We start from the raw sequence: 18,991 nt of genomic DNA on the forward strand, positions 1-18,991 counted from the left end.
ACAACTGAAATTCTCCTTAATATAACATGGAAGCAAACCTATCAAAAACAAAGTGCAATAGAGCATAAAATGTTGCAGAGATATACTGTATCTAAACGATTGCTTTACACCTGAGTGTACACCTGTTTTCACCACTAGGGGGTGTATGTAACACGAAGTAAGCAGCTGTGTTAAAACCAACATGGTAAAGGGTGTGTCAGCAGATGTAAGCCAGCAGATGTTCAGTAACACTGCTGGTATTACACCCATGAAGTGAAAGGAGGCCAAGTTCACACCGAGGTCACACAAGGAGCATATTAGGGAAAGTGGATCTAAATGGGCACACATTAATACATATGAATGATAAAATAGGATGAAAATGATACTAAGAACTGGGCATGTGAACAGTACTTGAAGAGTTAACTGATTAACAGTGGTTGTAACAATAAAAGTGAATGTAGCATTGCTATTATTTGCCAAGTGTATATAGAGGCATCAATCCAAAAATACACGATATGATGAAAAGTGTTCTCTCAATCATCCAAATCATTGAGTTCAGGTGCTCTATGGTCACAGGTGTATAAAATCAAGCACCCAGACATGCAGACTGCTTCTACAAACATTGGTGAAAGAATCAGTCACTCTCAGGAGCTCAGTGAACTCCAGCATGATGACACTGATAGGATGCTGCCTGTGCTGCATCCTATCCAGTCATGAAATTTCCTCGATATTAAATATTCCACAATCAACTTTTAGTGGTATCATAACAACGTGGAAGTGATTGAGAACACCATCTCAGCCATGAATTGGTAGTGGGGTCAGTGGATACTGAGGCTCATAGTGTGCAAAGATCGTCAGCTTTCTGCAGTCAGTCAGTACAGACCTCCAAACTTAATGTGGCCTTCAGAGTAGCTCAAAAGCAGTACACACAGAATGTGATTTCATGACTGATCAGCTCCTGCCTTATATCACCACACCAAGACATTTGTTGCTACTGTTACCGCACAACTTTGCGGTAACAGTTTGGGGATGGCCCTTCCTGTTCCAACATGGCTGTGCACCAGTGCACAAAAGCATGGTCCATGAAGACATGGATGAGCGAGTTTGGTGTGGAAGTACTTGACTGGCCTTCACCCAACCCCACAGATCACCTTTAGGATCAATTAAACCTTGTGGAAAGCCTTCCCAAAAAAATTGAAGCTGTAATAGCTGCAAAGGGCGCAGATATTTATATATGCAACAGAATATCAAATATAAATATATTAGATGGTGGGTTTTGTCAATTTTGAGGCACAAAATTAAAACATGTCATGATAAAAAAGAATGTAGACCGAAGAAAACCTGAATCTTCGACCAACTTTAAACTTAATGACAGGCGGTTCTATTTTCTGGAAGAGGAAGAGCAAGTAAACTCATTTTGCATCAGGATGGCTGGTCAGTCAAAGACGATCAGATTACAGGTTTGATTTACTGCAGAGCACCAACTCCCACCAGCTCTTCTAATACAATAACATCTTCATGCAGTTAAATTGTCAATGTTTAAGTCGGCTCTTTGGCAATGTGTTTTAAACATTTATCCACCAACAGTGTATCAAATACTTGTAGCCAGATATTTTAACCGTTCATTCATTATTTTTTGGAAATTGTCCAAGTAATTATCCATCTTAATAGTAATATGTGTCTTTGTGCGGGTGAATGCCGTGCCTGAGCACACAAGTAATAATATCAGTGTTGATATTAGTGCACTAGCTATGATTTGCTCACCGATTCTTTAATTATTAAATGCTGTGTATATTTCAGACCTAATCCATAGCAGGTGCCTGGTTTGTCCTGCGGCTAGGCTAGTAGATCGCACAAACCCTGCAAACATTTTCTCCACTTTAGACTTCACAGACTTCATTTGTGAAATATACACGAACACTTACTGTATGCATCCATGGGATTTCAAAATCAGTGCTAGTTGAGACGCAGGTAAACGGGCTCAGTGCAGTATGAATAATCAACACTCACATCGGTCAGTTGCTCTGTTACAGTCAAGTCAAGCTCTCTCTTGATAAACTACACAGGATGTTGTACAGTGTGAAGTGCAGGCCCTTTGTATGTGAACAGCAGATGTCAGTAATGCCTCACAGTGGACCAATAGGATTTGCCCTCTCTGAGAGATACATGCTGTAAGCATTTATCAGAGATTGTAAGAGATTATGCTAAATCAGATTACTGTACCCCAACCTGCCTATAAAAAGCAAGGTCATTATGAGCTTAGCCTCATGTAATGTCACCCGTTTTATGAAATGCATGAGATCATATTAGGCAATATTTGTGTTGTTATTTTGCCTCTTTTTCTAATCTGATTTCTCCTATGATCTCTTGTTAATACTGTGGGATAGTGCTACTTACAGTCCCTGCTCTGCTAACGGGTGGAGTTCATGTGTCCCTCTTTGTCTGTTAATGAATGTGACTTTTTGTTTTTAATCAAATCAGAAGCAGGACAGATCACTCTGTCCTTAATTACAATTTAGACTACATTAAAACACCACAGAAGTTATTTGTAACCACTTTAACAAGTGTTTCTAATGGGCTTTAAAGGCAAATTCATGCCTTCATAATACACTAAAATGTCTATTATTTGTCAATCCTTGCACTTATCAGCACTGTTTACCATGTCCAATTTATCCCAATTAAATTAGAATTAGTTTTGAAACAGAAAGCACATCCAGCTTTGGACTGTTCGCCTCATCAAAAGGCTGAATGCAGACAATAAGCTTTCTCCCCTGGGTGCTCTGAAGCACTACTAAAGAAGCTTCACAACACATATATGCAGAGACAGGCAGGGGTGTATCCAGGGGCAACTAAATCTCAGCAGCATTAACTTGGGTAGATGAGTCCCAGTGAAATCCCACACCCTGAACACTACCTGACAGACAGTCCTCTTTGCCAATGCGTTTTATTACATAAAAAGAAATCTAAATGAAGATATCAAATCCATAACCTTAAGATAACAATTAATACCAATATCGCCCTTTTGTACACCTATGAACTTGAAGGAAAGCTTTTGGTGGGTTTTAAATCACATCTCTATACAATACTGCATGGTTACTTTGGTGAAATTGTGAAATTAATGTGTGCTCAGAGAGCAGAAAGTGTACACACAGAACAGCAGGCCTGTCCCGCCACCACAGGTTTTAGGGTTTACAAAAGTGAGATGGAATCAAATACACACACTAGTGGAAATTCACATTTTTAAAGAGCATATTTACTGATTTTTTTAATAGACACAACTATTCTTATAACATTTCTAACTCCATCAGCTCATTCATACAAAAGAGTCTGTTTTTATGTAAAAGTATACATCAGTGTTTCAGAATGAATGTGACACATGCACACATTTGTCCAGCTCACATTTTAATTAAACTGAATTTAAACTGAACTTAATGTGCATTTGAAAAGACAGCACTAAACAGATCTGGCACAAACAGAGAGAGTAGCTCTCTCTAGGGAACATTTCTCTTACAAGCCAAGTAACAGTAGCTGTTGTCTTCCCCTGTCGGACCGAGCCCGTGCACACTTTGTTGTCTCAGAGGACGACAAAGTGTTCCACGTCTCCAAGTAACGCCTTAACCCGCTGAGCATTAACCCCCTCTTCTGAGCACTCTACCTAGACTACTGGTGATAACGATCAAGTCATCTCTGTGCTGCAGTGATGGCCCACCCATAAGCACTGAGCAGAAAGCAAACCCCCAATGATTTCAGTTTATATAATTGTGGTGAAGTTAATACCCAGAGAATATAATTTGTCAACAAGATTTTTTCCAGGACCAGCTTATACTAACCATAAGACATTACTGATAGATCAGCAGAAGAGAACATATTACTTGATACTTAGTTTTTGTTAAACACACAAAAAAATACAGGGTCAAATGTACATGTTAAACATATATAAACATCAGATGTTGGTGTAGCAAAATCGTGATATGTACTTAGTCACGCACGCTAGCAGGAAAGTAAACATAACATTTGCCTGTTTTGGATTGCAAATGAAAGCGTGTTGTTCATTCGAAACACTAGCTGCTTTACTGGCATGAAGGTCAGATTTCAATGGAATTTGATAACATTTTCATATTGCAAATACATGACACTTTTGGATATGCATCCGGTCTAATAAAATGCCAGGGGCACATTTATTTGAACTTTTTACATTGCTCATTGTGTATAACAACATAGCAGTGAATACAATAGTCACTTATGTTATTGCTAAAATGTATCCATTAATTTGTGGTCAGTTTTCAGTATAAAGCAACTAATAATCTGTACAAGTTTGTATTCCAAAGTGACAGATCCTCTGGTACAAGCATGGCCTGGCGTGTAGTTGGTTGTTCGCCCTGCCAGATAAACACTGCTGTATTGCTGTTAATGCCTAATCGCCTTAAGTTAGCATTTACGTTATTACCAGTAAGACCAGTAAGTATAAATGCAATCCATTATTATTATAAGTGTAACTGGTCTTTTAGCCATTATATATCCATCATGCTATATTTTGTTTTCTACTTCAACAACACATCAGTTATTATGAAAGGTATATGTAATTACATAAATTTTCAATCATCATTTTTTCGCCAATAAATCTAAGATTATTTGTATTGTTTATAGCTTTTAGAAAATAATCCCTTTAGACATCATCTGAAGCCTGGTTAATCTTTCAGTCATTTCTTTTAGTTAACTTTCTCTTTTGCTTCCAACTGTAGTGTTTTAAATTCACTCGAAATGTATGTTGTTGTTGTTTTATGACATTTTCAAATGTTACTTTTTTCCAAAGTACTTTCGTTTCTCTTTATGTACACTCTTTAGTTGCCCCACAACTTTCCATGTACCTTTCAGCAGCTGCATTCTCTTAGGGTGAAAATCACTATTCAGCCTTGCCTTGGTTTCGAAAACTCTCATTCGCTTTTCCAATTTTATCTTAAGTTTTCACATTAATCGAGTTTTAGAATTAAAAGCAGTGTTTTAGCAGGTAAACTTCCCTCTAGGTACGTTGGAGATACCAAAGATGGCAGCATTTCCTGATCTGAAGTGGTCGCCGACCCCTCCGCCGTGCGTTGTGACGCTGCCGTAACGTGGGGTTTCCCAGACCTGAATGCAGGGTTACCGCGCCCATCTCTGCTGTTTGATGGCCGGAGGAAGAAGCGACTGAGATCCTGGCGTGAAGGAAGAAAAAGAGGGACGACGACGGTGGGAAAGACGAGAAGGGATTTTTTTGCTTTGAGTTGGAATTTGTGTTGAGACGGAGGAACGTTAAACCGGGACTCTGACACGCCTTGTCTGGGTGAACACAGTCTTGTCTCTGCGCCTCTGTGCCGGTGTGTCTCCCCCCTCGGCGGGTCAAAAACTGGGTTCGGGGAGTGCCGCTCCTCGGTGGCTAAACAAGCTAAATCTGAGCGCCTGGGCGGAGAGAGGAGAGGCAAGAGTTTGCTGTTTCCAGTCAATGTGATATAAACAACGGATACCCTTGATTGAAAGCGGGTAAGGAAATGTATTGATATTTGAAAATGCGCTTCAGGAAATACAGTAAGTCTGCAGTTCACTAGCTGCCAAGCAGGGACGGGGAACGAAAAGGGTTAAACTGGGTTGAGTGGCTCCTTCGTTAGAGTTAGCTGCAGCTAGCTAGACGTTTCTGCCAAGACGGTGAGTGGGGGTCACTGGTTAAGTTTCTCAAACAAAGTGTCGTTTAACCAAATAATATATATCTAATGGCTTTGTCCGGCAATGTTGGAGTTAATGGCCAATGCTAACCTTAATTAGCAGGGTGAATTGTGACAGCTCGTTAAGTTAGCCCGCACCCCCTCTCCAACGTCCGGGTATCTTTCGCTCTCGTTGAAGAAATTAGCTACCTGCGTTAACCTGCTTCTAAGTAGCAATTTTTCCCTCAGCAATCGGGATGTAAAATTTATCAGTTGTTACCAGCATTTTTAATCTCTTAAAGGGCCCTTTCCCCCCACATATTTCCTCTATAGGGTAGCCTGGGATTACCTGATAGGCTAATTGGTGGCACACTTGCTACTATCAGTTTATTGTTGATGAACCCTTGGCCAGCTGTTTAAGAAGAAACACAATGCTACTTCTCAAACTTACACAACTGAAACGGGCGTGAGCAGATTTTGGATTTACCACTACACATACTGCAAATTCGTAGCATCATGAAACTGACAACGAAGGGAGTCTAAAAATGGCTACTTCACCAACAGAATCACTACCACCCCCACTATTCCCTAGCCAGTCCATACAAGTAAGCCAGCAGTGGCCACAGCCTACGTTTGCAGCCTGGTATGGATCATCTGGGTGTGTGAATTACGAATATGGCAGCGACGACAACATGCCTGTATCCATAATGAATTTGAACACTGGTGCTGTTGCTGATTTATGATTTTTAAGCACATTGGTTGTATTTTAGAGGCAACGTTTACTGTTATTTACATAATGTAACAAAAATTAAACACAGTTACTTGCAAAGCTATGTTAAAACGGGGTAGTTGAACTAAAAGCATTTATGTGAGTGAATCGAAACTAAACCGCCGGAGATGATGGAAACTGTATGGCACAGATATGTTAACAAATTCCACGTTTAATCAACAGTCAGCCACCCAGTTCTTCAGCTTGGCCTTTCGTTATAATGCTCAGCGCGTTAAAGTAATATGAATTTGCATCGATTACCAAGCCATAGGGCCGCTGTATGATCGCGAGGAAAAGGGCAGGCACGGCTGTGGATCTGATTGTGGCCATAGCCATTTTAGTTTCATGAGAGTTAACCCAGCGTCAGTTAGGTTGAACACAGTTAGGTTGATTTTAGACTTCTTCTTTTAACGGCGTGGAAACAAGATTGACGAGATCCAATTAGACAATCTGTTTATCTCAATCACGGCTCCGTTGCAGTGCAAGTTGTTAGCAGCTACAGTAACCGTGCCCAGCCGGGCCGCGCCGCTCCATAGTATCTCAAGCTCTAGCCCGGAAAACGGGCATGCTTCCTCAAAGGTGAAGCAGCATATCCCAGTCGGCACACTGTCGTAGAGGGTTAAGATAGAAATGAATTGGAACAGTTGTATTTAGCGGCGGGAAATGTTTCGTAAGTGGGTTCAGCGGCGAGGTTGGACGTGCTGTCGCAGGAAGCTGTGCTGTGCGCCTCCGACAGCACCGAGACGAGCTATATGAAGCCTGGCGCTTATACGGACTTTGGAGGCCAGCAGTATTGAGATACTGCATTAGAAAAATCCGTGACCGCACGTAGACTATTTTCAACCGTTTTAGGAAAATTGGTGGTGTTTCTTAAGAGAGCTAGCCGTTTTTAATGGCTCACAAAGATGAATTCATTTTGCCAGTGTGCCCCCTCCCTCCGCCTCCTCGAATGAATGGGTTCCTGTATTCAGGGCCCAAGCAGCTGCAATGAACAAGATGGCGTTCAAAGCCTTTTTCATCACCGCTTTTTCTCAGACAGAGAGAGGCAGCTGCCGAGCATCGGATGGGTTTAGGCTTGGCAAGCTAGATCTCATTGATTATCCTCATTCTAAAAATGTGCAGAATGTATTTTCATTAAAAACGTTTTCATTCTCATAGCATTCCTGGTCAGATTAATCCAGTATGTGCACCTCACTTACAGGACAACATGGTGGGGAAGGGGTGTTGTACATCTTGACTGTGAACCTGAACATCAGGGGATCTGAAAATTACATTATATCTTTAAATACTGTATATGAAATGTATTTTTTATTTAGATTTTAATATTATACTTATTTTCCGTTTTAGAATTTTTTAACCACACCTTAGGGAATGGGATGTTTCTTCTCAATCCTCACAGCTGCTTAGGGATGTGATAGAACAGATTACATAATTTAAAGAGAGAAAGATGTAATGGCTTCTTTAGATTTTTAAGTTATTTCTTTCACATTTTGTTATTGTTGCAGTAACAGGTATTCTGCTTATTTCCAAAACTTATTCTGTTTCTGTGTGCCTGTATATCAGACACATTTTGTCTATTTGTTTTTAATCATGCCTATTCATTTCTTAGTCACAATTAGATTTATTTTAACACTGATCCAAAGCTTCCAGTTCTAATCTCTTCATACTAATCACATCATACCTCACAACTGATTTGATGGAAGTTAAGTTTGGGAGAAATCTATGGCATTATTTGTTTTTGTATGAAGTGGTCTGGTTTTCTAGGCTTGTGGCCAGACCTGTAATAAACTACAAATAAAAGAGGAAGTTTATGCAGAACAGTATACTGTGAATAGTTAAGGTTTTATTTGTAGCACTTTTGGGTTAAGCGCAACCTGTATGCACGCCCAAAAGCATCCAGTTATCAAACCAAGCATAAAACATTGTTCTATTTATTGTTAATCAGCTCACATGACCTGGATGTGACCCACTCTATATTGGCACCCTGAATATATCCAACACTGTTTTTCTTTGGCCCTGTTGGAAAGCAATAGAAAAAGCTGCATGAATTTCTCCAGCATTTTATTGATGACTTTGCCTTGAAACAAGTCATATACGACAGGCCTGCCTAAAAGCATTAATTGCAGAATTGTCTGTTTGAGACTGAGTTTGTGCACAGTGTAGCTTGTCAGTAGCTTAGCTGTGAGTGAGTAGCACCACAAGATAATGACCATGTGTTTAAAACCTGAATAATTATCCTGTTGGCCTGGGATTTGGGTGGGTGGGTGGGTGGGGGGGGGATTGTCATCCAGTTTATTTTTTCCCTCATTTAATCTGGGAGTACTGTATATGAATGGGATTAAATTCTTAGATATGTGGATTTCAGTCTTTGGGATTATGTGGCTTTGGTTAGTGATAGTGCTTATTTATTTTTATTTTTTTCACATCAGGCATGATCCTGCTTTTCACTGTCCACTGTAAAAAGCAGATGTGCTGAGGGGCCAAATAAATATGGGCGTACATATAAGTACATACAAGTGATTGATACCTTCACAGGATTACCCCTCTACCCTCTCTTTGATAAAATACCTTTTTCATTCAAGTGTTGGATACCTGAACTCGCAAGATGTGTTGTATGTTTGTGACAGCCTTGGCTGTAATGTAACTTCTGACCAGACCAAAATGATGCAAATTTTATATACTTGTGGCTCCAAGAGACCAAAAAGCAAGAGTGGTTGGATCCAACGTGATGGTGGTTTTGTCTCATTGACCATTATGGTATATTATGATTTCTTAGTTAGTGACAGTCTCCACATCTTTGGTTTGCATCTGGTAGGTTCAGGTTTTGTTTTTGTTTTTTTTTTTGTTGTTGTTAGTTTTTGTTTTCTTTTACTCAATGAAAAGACGCATGCACTCACAGATTAGTATAGCATTAATGGTGCTGGACTGTGGGAAGAACCCAGAGCCCCTGGAGTAAACCCACACAAGACCAGGGAGAACATGCAAACTTAAACCTGCTTCAGACAAGCTGGTTCAATCCAGAATTGTAGCAGTGAGTGTGAACACCATGACAACATAACTTTTCTATTGAGGTTCCTAATAGATCTGTAGTATGAATATATACCAGTCCCAATTCAGTGCCACAGAACATGTTTAATAATGGTTCTTTAATAACATTTATGGTTGGTAATCAATACATTTAGTCAGTAAAGCCCTATCACATCTAGACTGAAATAAAAGGCCTGCATTGAAATGAAATTGCCTTGGTTCAGTAGTTAGAGTTATGCATATCAGCCCCAAGTTTTTTGCATGTTAATAAACAAGATAATTTTATATCCTGTTAATATAGGATATATAATGCTTTTGAGCAATTCCCTGATTGTTGTAGCTGATGGTTAATGGCTGAATGTTCAGGAGTTTTGGTTTTATTGAGTGGGGAACTCTTCCGACTTTGTAATGGCTTTTTCACTGTTTTCCAGTGGACTGGTCCTGTTTAGCATGGCCATTGCAAGTGTTATTCAAGTAGTCACAGTACTGCTGCAAAACTGAAATTTTGTTTCCTAAATTCTGTACAAATTTATGATAGTTTTTTAAAATAAAAAAAGTGAGAAAAACTGCCCCCTTTTTTTTTTTTTTTTATATAGTTATGGAGTTATAAGTATACAACTACTGTAGCCTGATCCAACTTCAGATGTTTTCCAACAGCCACACAAGTATTACTACAAAAAGGCTTAGTTGTGCAAATGCAAATTCAGGTATACTACAATGCTTGATAGAAAGCGTAGGATACATTATGTAAAGTTTGAGTTTCAGATTCAAGATAAGAACGAAATAATGCATTATTTGCACTTAATTGAAGATGCAATTTTTGGGTAAATAATTATTTCCTGTTGCATAACAACCCTACATTTCTATCTACCTATATCTGACTTAAAACTTCACTGTGCCTGTATATTCATCTCAGTTTCTTCAAAATAAAAAGGAATCATGACACATTTAACGGGGTCTGTGTAAAATGTTTCCTTTAAGGAAAATTGGTAGCATGCCATTTAACTGTTGGTTACAAGCCACAACAAATCAGTTTTCTGCGAAGCATTTTGGGGTTCTGGTTTCTAACACAGACAGTTTCATGTAAGAGTTGATGGAAAAATACTCAACAGTATGGGCGTGGAACTTGAGTTATCCATTGTACTATGCCAAGCTCTTGAATAAGTATTTCTCTTCATCCACAATAGTGACTTTATCAGCGACATTATTTGTGAATATTAATTTTAAAAGACCATTAGTCGCAGCCTCTGCAGTATGCCTTCATTACTATACTCATAGGTCTTGTTGGTTGAGCAATCTAAATCCTTTCTTCTTCTTTGTGTAATACAGCTCCTGAAAGCAGCACAAGCGCAGTTTCATCAGGGTGTGTTGATCATCCATAAGCAAATGTGCAGCTAAAGACTGTGATGGGATCGCTGTGCTAGTACAGCTTTGTTCTAACAATATCTTTCAGAAGATAATAAGTTTCTTAGCATCCACTGGTGCAAGTTATCTAACTATTAATTGCATGCACACCACACGTGTTTCAGCCATATACATATGAGCACAGATGCAGGCATACATTAACACTAAGTGTTAATAGAAGTCTCAAGGCTACAATGTACAACTTCCAAATTCAAATTTTAGAGCTATTCACAAAGATTATGAAACTTGGCACTGAGTGCAAATGCCAGCACACCCACAACAACAGCAGGGCTTTCCCTCTTTACCACAGCAAGGTTTATAGTGAGGGAGCCCAACAGTAGAATCAAAAACATCTGCATTAAAAGTTCCTCGAATAGTTCAAAGAGGAAAATTTTAGCCTTTTCTAGTTGCAGGAATTTTTCATCAGCCATTAAAGCCTTTTTGAAACTTGGGCCTTTTACCCGCATGTCATCTGGAGGAACCTAGGTTTATATTCAGTTTCTGAGCCAATTTTCCTGTCTAAAAAGTCCCTGCTCAAGTTGTAGTACTTGGTAATGGCCCAGGAAGTAAGTACGGTAGTCGTTGATTGTTTATACACAAAACCCAGATCTGTTCTGTGCTACTCGCCCTGCTAGTACAGCTGCTTGCCAGGTATTTTCAGTGAGCTATGCATCTAAATGTATTGCCATAATTAATGTGACTGATGCATAGCAGAGAAAACTGTCAACATGTAGAAAATGTTTGCGTTAAGAACTGCGATGGCAACATGAAGCAAATTCCATGTCATCCAGAGTCCAGTTTCCTGTTTTATGTACAGAAACAGGTCACAGGTAATCCAGTGCCTTATCTAATGTAGCACTTGTAACTTATATCAAACATCTGTTTTGTTTTTTTGTTTTTTCTTGTTTGGTTTTTTTTGCCCATCATTGGAAACACACTACTGCACACTCAGTTATAATTTAAAAGGCAATTTAAAAAATGAATTTTAAGACTGCAAACTGAACATTTTTGTGTTTGTTTGTGTGTGTGTTCTGCTACCTTTAGTGGCAATGCAGGCCAGCTCTCTCAAAAGTGTCACTACCCTAAAGTGGCAGCTACAGTGGTTTACACCAGGATGTTACATTTCCTGAACACAATCACAACTTAAACGCAAAATGATTTGCTTTTCTTGAGTCATGGTTTAAAAATAAATAAATAAATCAAAGGCATATTGGAGTTGGTTTTAATGCCTTACATTGTTATAGGTTATACAATTTAAAGTATTCTATTCAGTTCAGATCTTCCTCTCAGAAGTCTCATACATTTTTGTTGTATCAGAATCATTGACATAGGTTGCCATCTGCTAACCTCACTAACAGAACTGTAAAATTTTAAACATAACAAATTTATTATTATTTAAGTTATATTGAACATGATCCGTTATATAACATTCACCAATTGGATAAAAGAACATTTAAAGTTTATTTGGTACTGTAATTGATTTATCAGTAAAGATTGTTTTAAGCAGTGGCAAGAACAGATTACTTATGAAAGGTGTGCAGTAACAAATAAAGATTTGTTTCTCAATCTGTGTCTTGGCAAACATTCTTAGTCTTTTTTTATAGCTCCAGGCACTCCCAAGTGTCAATATTACAGCGAAAATTCTTCCTAAGCCTTTCCCACTGTTTAGATTTGTGTATAGTTTGACTGTAGGTGCTGTTATGCTTACATAACTTGTCACCGCTGGCCCAAAGGTCTTAGCCACTGTTTTGAATATTCAAAGTAAGTGGCACCAGAGCCGCTTGGTGACCCACACACTGGCCATCACTGTCATCACTTACACCGTAACCCTCCCACAAGCCCATAACAAACTCTGGCCGTCTTTTGCATGTGGATTTCACCGCCTGATCTGGTTTGAATAGAGACCATCTCTGTGTCTATTTACATTCTCGCCCTTATATTTGACTGCAAAGGGAAAATGTGACTAAACCTGAATCCCGAGATGACTGGGAAAGACAGCTACTATTAGTGAGTGTTCTTCCTCTTCAAAGCAAGAAAGGCCACAGTCACTTGAGCAAGAGTGGGGTAGCTGTCATGTGACTCTTCACACACTTGTTCCTCTCTTGGAAGCTTGGGGAGAAAACACAGGGGGAGGGGTGTGATTATTAATGCAATCAAAGGAGTGTATTTTATGCTTTAAATAAAGTCATGCTTTTGGCTTTGGGCTAGCCTGACCTTCCCTCCCTTTCCTTCCCCCCCCCCCCCTTACAGTTTTAATTAACTATTAACTCATTTATATCCAAGTATGAAAAGATGGTTGTGCAGCTTTGTAGCAAGTAAATGTTAAAATGCATGAACTTTCTTGACATATACAATCTTATCTTTTTAACAGGCATATTTTTTTTTTCCTCTCGATGCTATTGTCAGAAAAAATTCTGAGCATTAGGAATAGCTTTTTTTTTTTCTTCTTTTTTTTTTTTTTCTTTTTTTTAAAGGTTGAGCCTCATGTTAGAATTCTGTTTTCTTGTTAGTAATGATCAGTTATATTGCAGAGCAGCTTATGTGCATTAAGTTTTTGTTTTGTTTTTGGCTAGGTTTGCCTTTTGAGAGCATCTTGTTCTGAAATGTGGTCTGAAAAATGCCTGCTATTTCTACCAACAATGTTTTCTGTCTAGCAAAAGAGCACACAGCATCATGGAATGTTTCACTAATCAATCAATTAAACACTACTGTCAGTCGCATTGATGTTATGTCCCCTATCATCAGACATTACCAGCACAGGCCAACCACATTGACGGTGCATGCATACAAAATCGTGTCCAGTAAAAGGGATGGTTCACACAGCATATATAAAGAACACTCAAATGTAGGGCTGGGTAATTGGTTGAGTTGTATTGTTGTAAATTTTTCATTGTAATGATTGTGCAAATAAGATGAATCATTGTAAAAGGAAATATGTTTTCTTATGCCTTGCGATTTTTCTTTTCTTTTTTTAATTTAGGCTTCCCCTTCCCTTTTCAGCACTGCACCCTAAAACCACAAACCTCCAGTAAACAGTGGATTGTTCACTCAGTAAGGTTAGGGTTACCCCACTGATGTTTTTTCTTTTTTTGCAATAGTAACTTTACCAACAGACATTGGCAGCTAGCCAATTATGCTAAAGTTTTCTCAGCTGATTCAAATTAAAAATAATAATAAAAATAGTTCCTTTACAATTTTTGACAAATTATTACAGACGTCATAGTTGCTGTTGTTGGGTTTTTTGGGGGGGGTTTTCAGACTTTTATTTTGTGAAATTTCAATTAGATTTTGTCCAAGATCTAAAAAAAAACAAAGTGTAGGATATTAGACAAACCTTTTTTCTACAAATGAAATAAGGTTAGGCATTTTATTCAACATCACTCTGTAATTACACCTCCACAGCGTTTGTTTGCTGTGGGGTTGTTATGTGGTGATGAGCTTTTTCTTCCAGTTCAGACATTGCTGATCATGCTGGAGTTGGAGCCAATAATCGAACATTAGTCTAAACTATTACAATGCAAAAAGGTGTGTTTATAAAATTTCATTCATATCCAAATTAGCTTAAAAAATCTCCAAGTGCTCTTGAGGATTAACACTGACTGCTGCATTCAGGCTGAAAGAAAGCAGTAGATGGGGCTAGTATTTAGTTTCAACTAACTTAACTGTGTTTTGTTGTTGTTGGGGGGGGGGGTTTGCTTTAAAATAACATAGCTTACCTAGTAATTAATTATGTTGTTGGACATAGCATCCTGAGACATGGAGTGCTTATGGATTTCCATCTCATGTCATAGAAATGTATCATAAAGCCATCTGTTTTTGGCAGCTGTGCAGAGTCACACATGTTCATCCCCCTGTGATTGATGGTATTCTTATGTCTACATGCCAGAAATCCAGGAAATAGAAACTTGAGTTCCACCCAAAATGGGTTGGTAGTGCAGTGGTCATTTTTATCTTATAGAGATTAAGCTGGATAAAAAATTTGTCTGTAAGATGTTTGTTCACACTACCAGAGCCTTCACTTCTCCAGATTGGTCACAGTGTAATGCTCATGCAGAACATAAATTCCATAAAGTGTTGGTTTTTTGATTGCATTGATTAGTATACTTTGAGTAACAGAAGCAAGGAAATGGTGCATTGTGCCATTGACAGTATTGGTGGGGGAGGGTTTCTTAAAATAATTGATATCTAAAATTGGCTTTAGTGGACTTGGTACATATTATAATTCTAAAGCATACATAGAGAAATATCTTGTTTGTGGGGATATCAGTCTGTGTACGTCCAGTAGGGCTGCCACAAACGATTATTTTGATAGTCGACTAGTCACCGATTATTTATGCGATTAGTCGACTAATCAGATCATCATCCACTGGACGTAAAACTACAGCTTATTGCACCAGCAGCATCTGCTCTTATATAACTATCATTAGCTTACAGCTTTAAGCTTTTAAGGTGCTAACTAAAAATAAAGACAAGATGATAGTTTATTCAATTTTAATGAAATTTGCAGATTGTTTCGGTGAAGTTTAATAAACTCCTTGCTATCTAAAATATAACAGGACAACGGAGTATATTCTCCAGCATCTCACACTTCTGATAATCAGCTGTCTGCTTGACGTTTATTCAGCTGTGTAAAAACTATAACTTTAATCTCAGACAAACCGATTTACTCAGGAACAAATAAAATACTAAAAAAAAAAAAAAAAAAGCCAAACAACAACATTTTTAATTTATCTAAGTGACTCATATATATTTAACCTGAGTAGCGAAAGACGGCGGTGGGTTTGAAAACAATTTGCCGGGAGTCCGGTGTTCTCACCGCGCTAGTGACCTAGCCCCCGGCTAGCTATCGAGCTAGTGGGTAACAGACGTCTCCGAAAACGTCGGAGCACTTTTGAAAATATGTGGTGTCCTGATAAACTGAGCCGATATTTGAGGTTTACACAGCTACATTCTCGGCTGAAAATATGTTAAACGTTTATTTTGTGACCCAGAAAGAATAATAAGAGTAATATTAAAACTAACTAGCTGCCGCCATTGTTGGAAACTGAGCTGGGCCGCGCTATGAATTCTGGGACACAGCTGCTTCTTCTTCTTCTTCGGGGTTTAACGGCAGCTGGCATCCTTGTACATGCAGTGCTGCCATCTTCTGTTTCAGTCCGTTATTACACTCTTAAACCCTGCTACTTATTCCTGCGTCTTTTGGGATCTTACAAAGCTTCAAACGACGCGTCGACTATTAAATCAGTCGTCGACGATTTTGATAGTCGACGTAATCGTGACTAGTCGACAAATCGTGGCAGCCCTAACGTCTAGTATGAGTGTTTCAGAGGCGAAAAAGTATGGATAATAGTGAATAGTTGAATTTGTGGTACATTTCCAAAACTGTTGGGGTAACTGAAGTCTGTGTACTGTACTTCTTTTCTTTTCAATAAATCTTACAGTTGATTTTTGCACCTCCACTTGCTCACTTAATCAGAACTGTGCCATCTTATGCATACTCATTTGTAGCCTCAGGACTTTACTCTACATTCATTGGAGCAAAATGGGTTATGAGGCCCAAGGCTATTCATATTTAGTTCAGCCATTCTTGAGACTCAGAAAGATTTGCAACCCACCTTCTCAAACAGTGATTTAAGTACTAATCCCCATCTTGTCAACCTTTCCCCGTCATCTAATTTATATCATTAGTGGCACAGTATAAAGTGAAAGTGCAGAAATATCCACAGTTAATCTTTCATGTTAATTTTAGTTGCGTAAACATAAAAAGTGGTTATGCTCCCCCTTCTTTTTTCTAGTACCAAGTCCTGTGTTGGTCGTGGGTTTCACTATAACTGCTTAAGCATTTTATTCACTTGACTTTATTTTGGGGTTTTCTCCTCTTTCCCCTAGTGACTCTGCTGATGTTTCAGCGGTTTATGTTTGTATTCAACTTCAAACATGCTACATGACCTTCTGACTTATTTTCTAGTATGTTCAAAAAATGGTAATGGCAAAGAAAACATTAACAACTTAAAAACTAAGGCACTTAAGGTGCTTAACAGTTTGTGTTAACCAAGGAGTGTCCCTTTACTGTTACAAAACAGTGGGCTATATTGGTAAAAGTAAAATGAATGGTCATAAAAATCTCACTTTAGTTTTTCCCAAGTCAAATTATCAAATGTGATGTCAGTACAGTTATATACATTTTATTAAATCCTTGAAAGTTGAATGTGGCATATAAATTACAACAGTGCAGTAATAACAGAAATGGTCTTAAACATAATAATATGGTATTGAAACTCTGGTATTTCGTGTCACCGGTGTGAAAACCATTTCATAGTGCATTCATTCATACTGATGCTAGCTAGTCAGGGAAGGGGAAGGAATCACTTCCTGCTCCACAGTGCTGTAGCTGCCTTGTAAACAAGCCGCTCAGAGCTGAATGGTGTGTTGGAAAATGACAAAGTGGATGAGATTGGTGGAGCTTTTAAAAAATGTCCAGGAGCGATTCCCTTATGTCTTGTGTTACTGCATCATCACCCCCTTTGTCCTTTCTTCCTTTGTGACCTGGTTGTGTTTCAGTTACATTTACAATGGATCACTACCTCACAGCACTCGCCCACCAGTAAGACTTAGAAATCATGCACTTACTGTATCTTTTGCCTGTTTTTATACTCGAACAAATTGAACTATAACATATTTAAATATAGAAAGTTTTACAGTTATATACGTATTTGAATTGGTATTCATAAAGTTTTGTTTTTTGGTTATCCAAATGAAACAAATGTTCTAGAAATAATCAAGATGTACTGTGATGGTAGTCAGTTGCGACAATCCTCAAATATTTTTCAGTAGACATACCAGTCACACAAATGTTTGACTGTTGTGGAACGTTAAAATTCTCAGTTTTGCTTTTACTTTCATTCTGATATGGCCCAAAGACTTTAACATTAGTCTTGAAGCATGTCTCAATTATTATGCTCATCTCCTACAGTGTAACCAGTTGTCATGGCTTAACTTGATGTCAAACAGCAAAGGTTTAGGATTTTTTTAAATGCTGTAAAGTTTAAAGAATAGACAGGAAGAAATAAGGTAGCTCCTCTCCACATAGTTTTCTAAAAGCCGTTGCTGTTCCTAGAAGTGCATTCCCCAGGTTTTAGGGAAACCATCTGCCATTTTCGTTTTCTGACTTGAACCCAGATAAAATACCACATAACCTTTTTTTTCTTTCTTCCAGATATAAATGTCGAAATCAGAGAGGGATCTAATCACATTTTCGGGGGGAGTAGGTTTGGTATGATATGCATATTTAGTGTGTATTTTCAGGGGGAAAAATATTCCTTTTTTTTTTTTTTTTACTTTCAGATTTTTAGTTTCACACACTTGTGCAGAAGCAACGGTGACATTCTTTTACACAGCCTGCGTTTTTAAACCAGGTGTGATTTTTAGCAATGTAAAACTATCCGCAAACACAATGATGCAAAGCACATAACTGGAAATGGGTTGTTGGCGTAATGTTGCATGTGTTTTCATGCAAACACTTCAGTCTGTTTGACTGTAGTGTAACATTGTCACCCAGTAAGAATAAAACTGCAGCAAAGAAATGTCTTAATGCTCTCAGCTACACATTCTACTGTGAACACAAATGTTGTAAAATTACAACGTTCATTAGTATTTGTCAAATACCACTTACATATATTGAGTATCGGACTAATTAATCTTTCTGTCCAGTTCACACTAAACATGTTGGATATTGTGCTGAGGACCTGGCGTTGGATTTGGGGCGTTGGATTTGAGGATTTGGGCGTTGTTACTGTGAATTGAAGTTCACTCGGCTTAAATTCTTTGAACAGGTTTGGGAGCCAGTCTTTTAAATGCTTGCTAAAAATATTTCCTTTCCTCATCTGAAGTACTGGATAATATCGTTTGTATATTGCCTTTTTGAATCGGTTGTCATACTTTCATCACCCCACCACCCCCCTCCAAAGCAAAGTCCCTCCATAGACTCTGACTTATCAATGAGTAGAGCTATCTTGGCAGCTGCATTCTTCCATGTATAGTTTTTGCCTGTGTGGTTTCTCCTCCAACAGCTAAGGACAGACTTAGAACACTTGTAGCCAAATGTCTTCAGTTCTGGTAGACTTGTTGCCTATATGCT

General features: G+C 38.5%; 1 protein-coding gene across 1 annotated transcript in view; it reads left to right on the forward strand.

The window, feature by feature from the left end:
• Positions 1–5,096: 5,096 nt before the first annotated feature.
• The window catches only part of gnb1a (guanine nucleotide binding protein (G protein), beta polypeptide 1a), a 32,931-nt gene continuing 19,036 nt past the window's right edge, over positions 5,097–18,991 (forward strand). The window contains exon 1 of the mRNA XM_085442752.1: positions 5,097–5,496. The gene's annotated coding sequence lies outside the window, so the exon portion shown is untranslated. The remainder of the gene's footprint in view (positions 5,497–18,991) is intronic.

The sequence above is a fragment of the Copadichromis virginalis genome, linkage group LG20 (genome assembly GCF_057382275.1).
Source record: "Copadichromis virginalis isolate Kocher_CV1m ecotype Utaka linkage group LG20, C_Virginalis_male_GT1.1, whole genome shotgun sequence".
In the NCBI taxonomy this organism is placed as follows: domain Eukaryota; kingdom Metazoa; phylum Chordata; class Actinopteri; order Cichliformes; family Cichlidae; genus Copadichromis; species Copadichromis virginalis.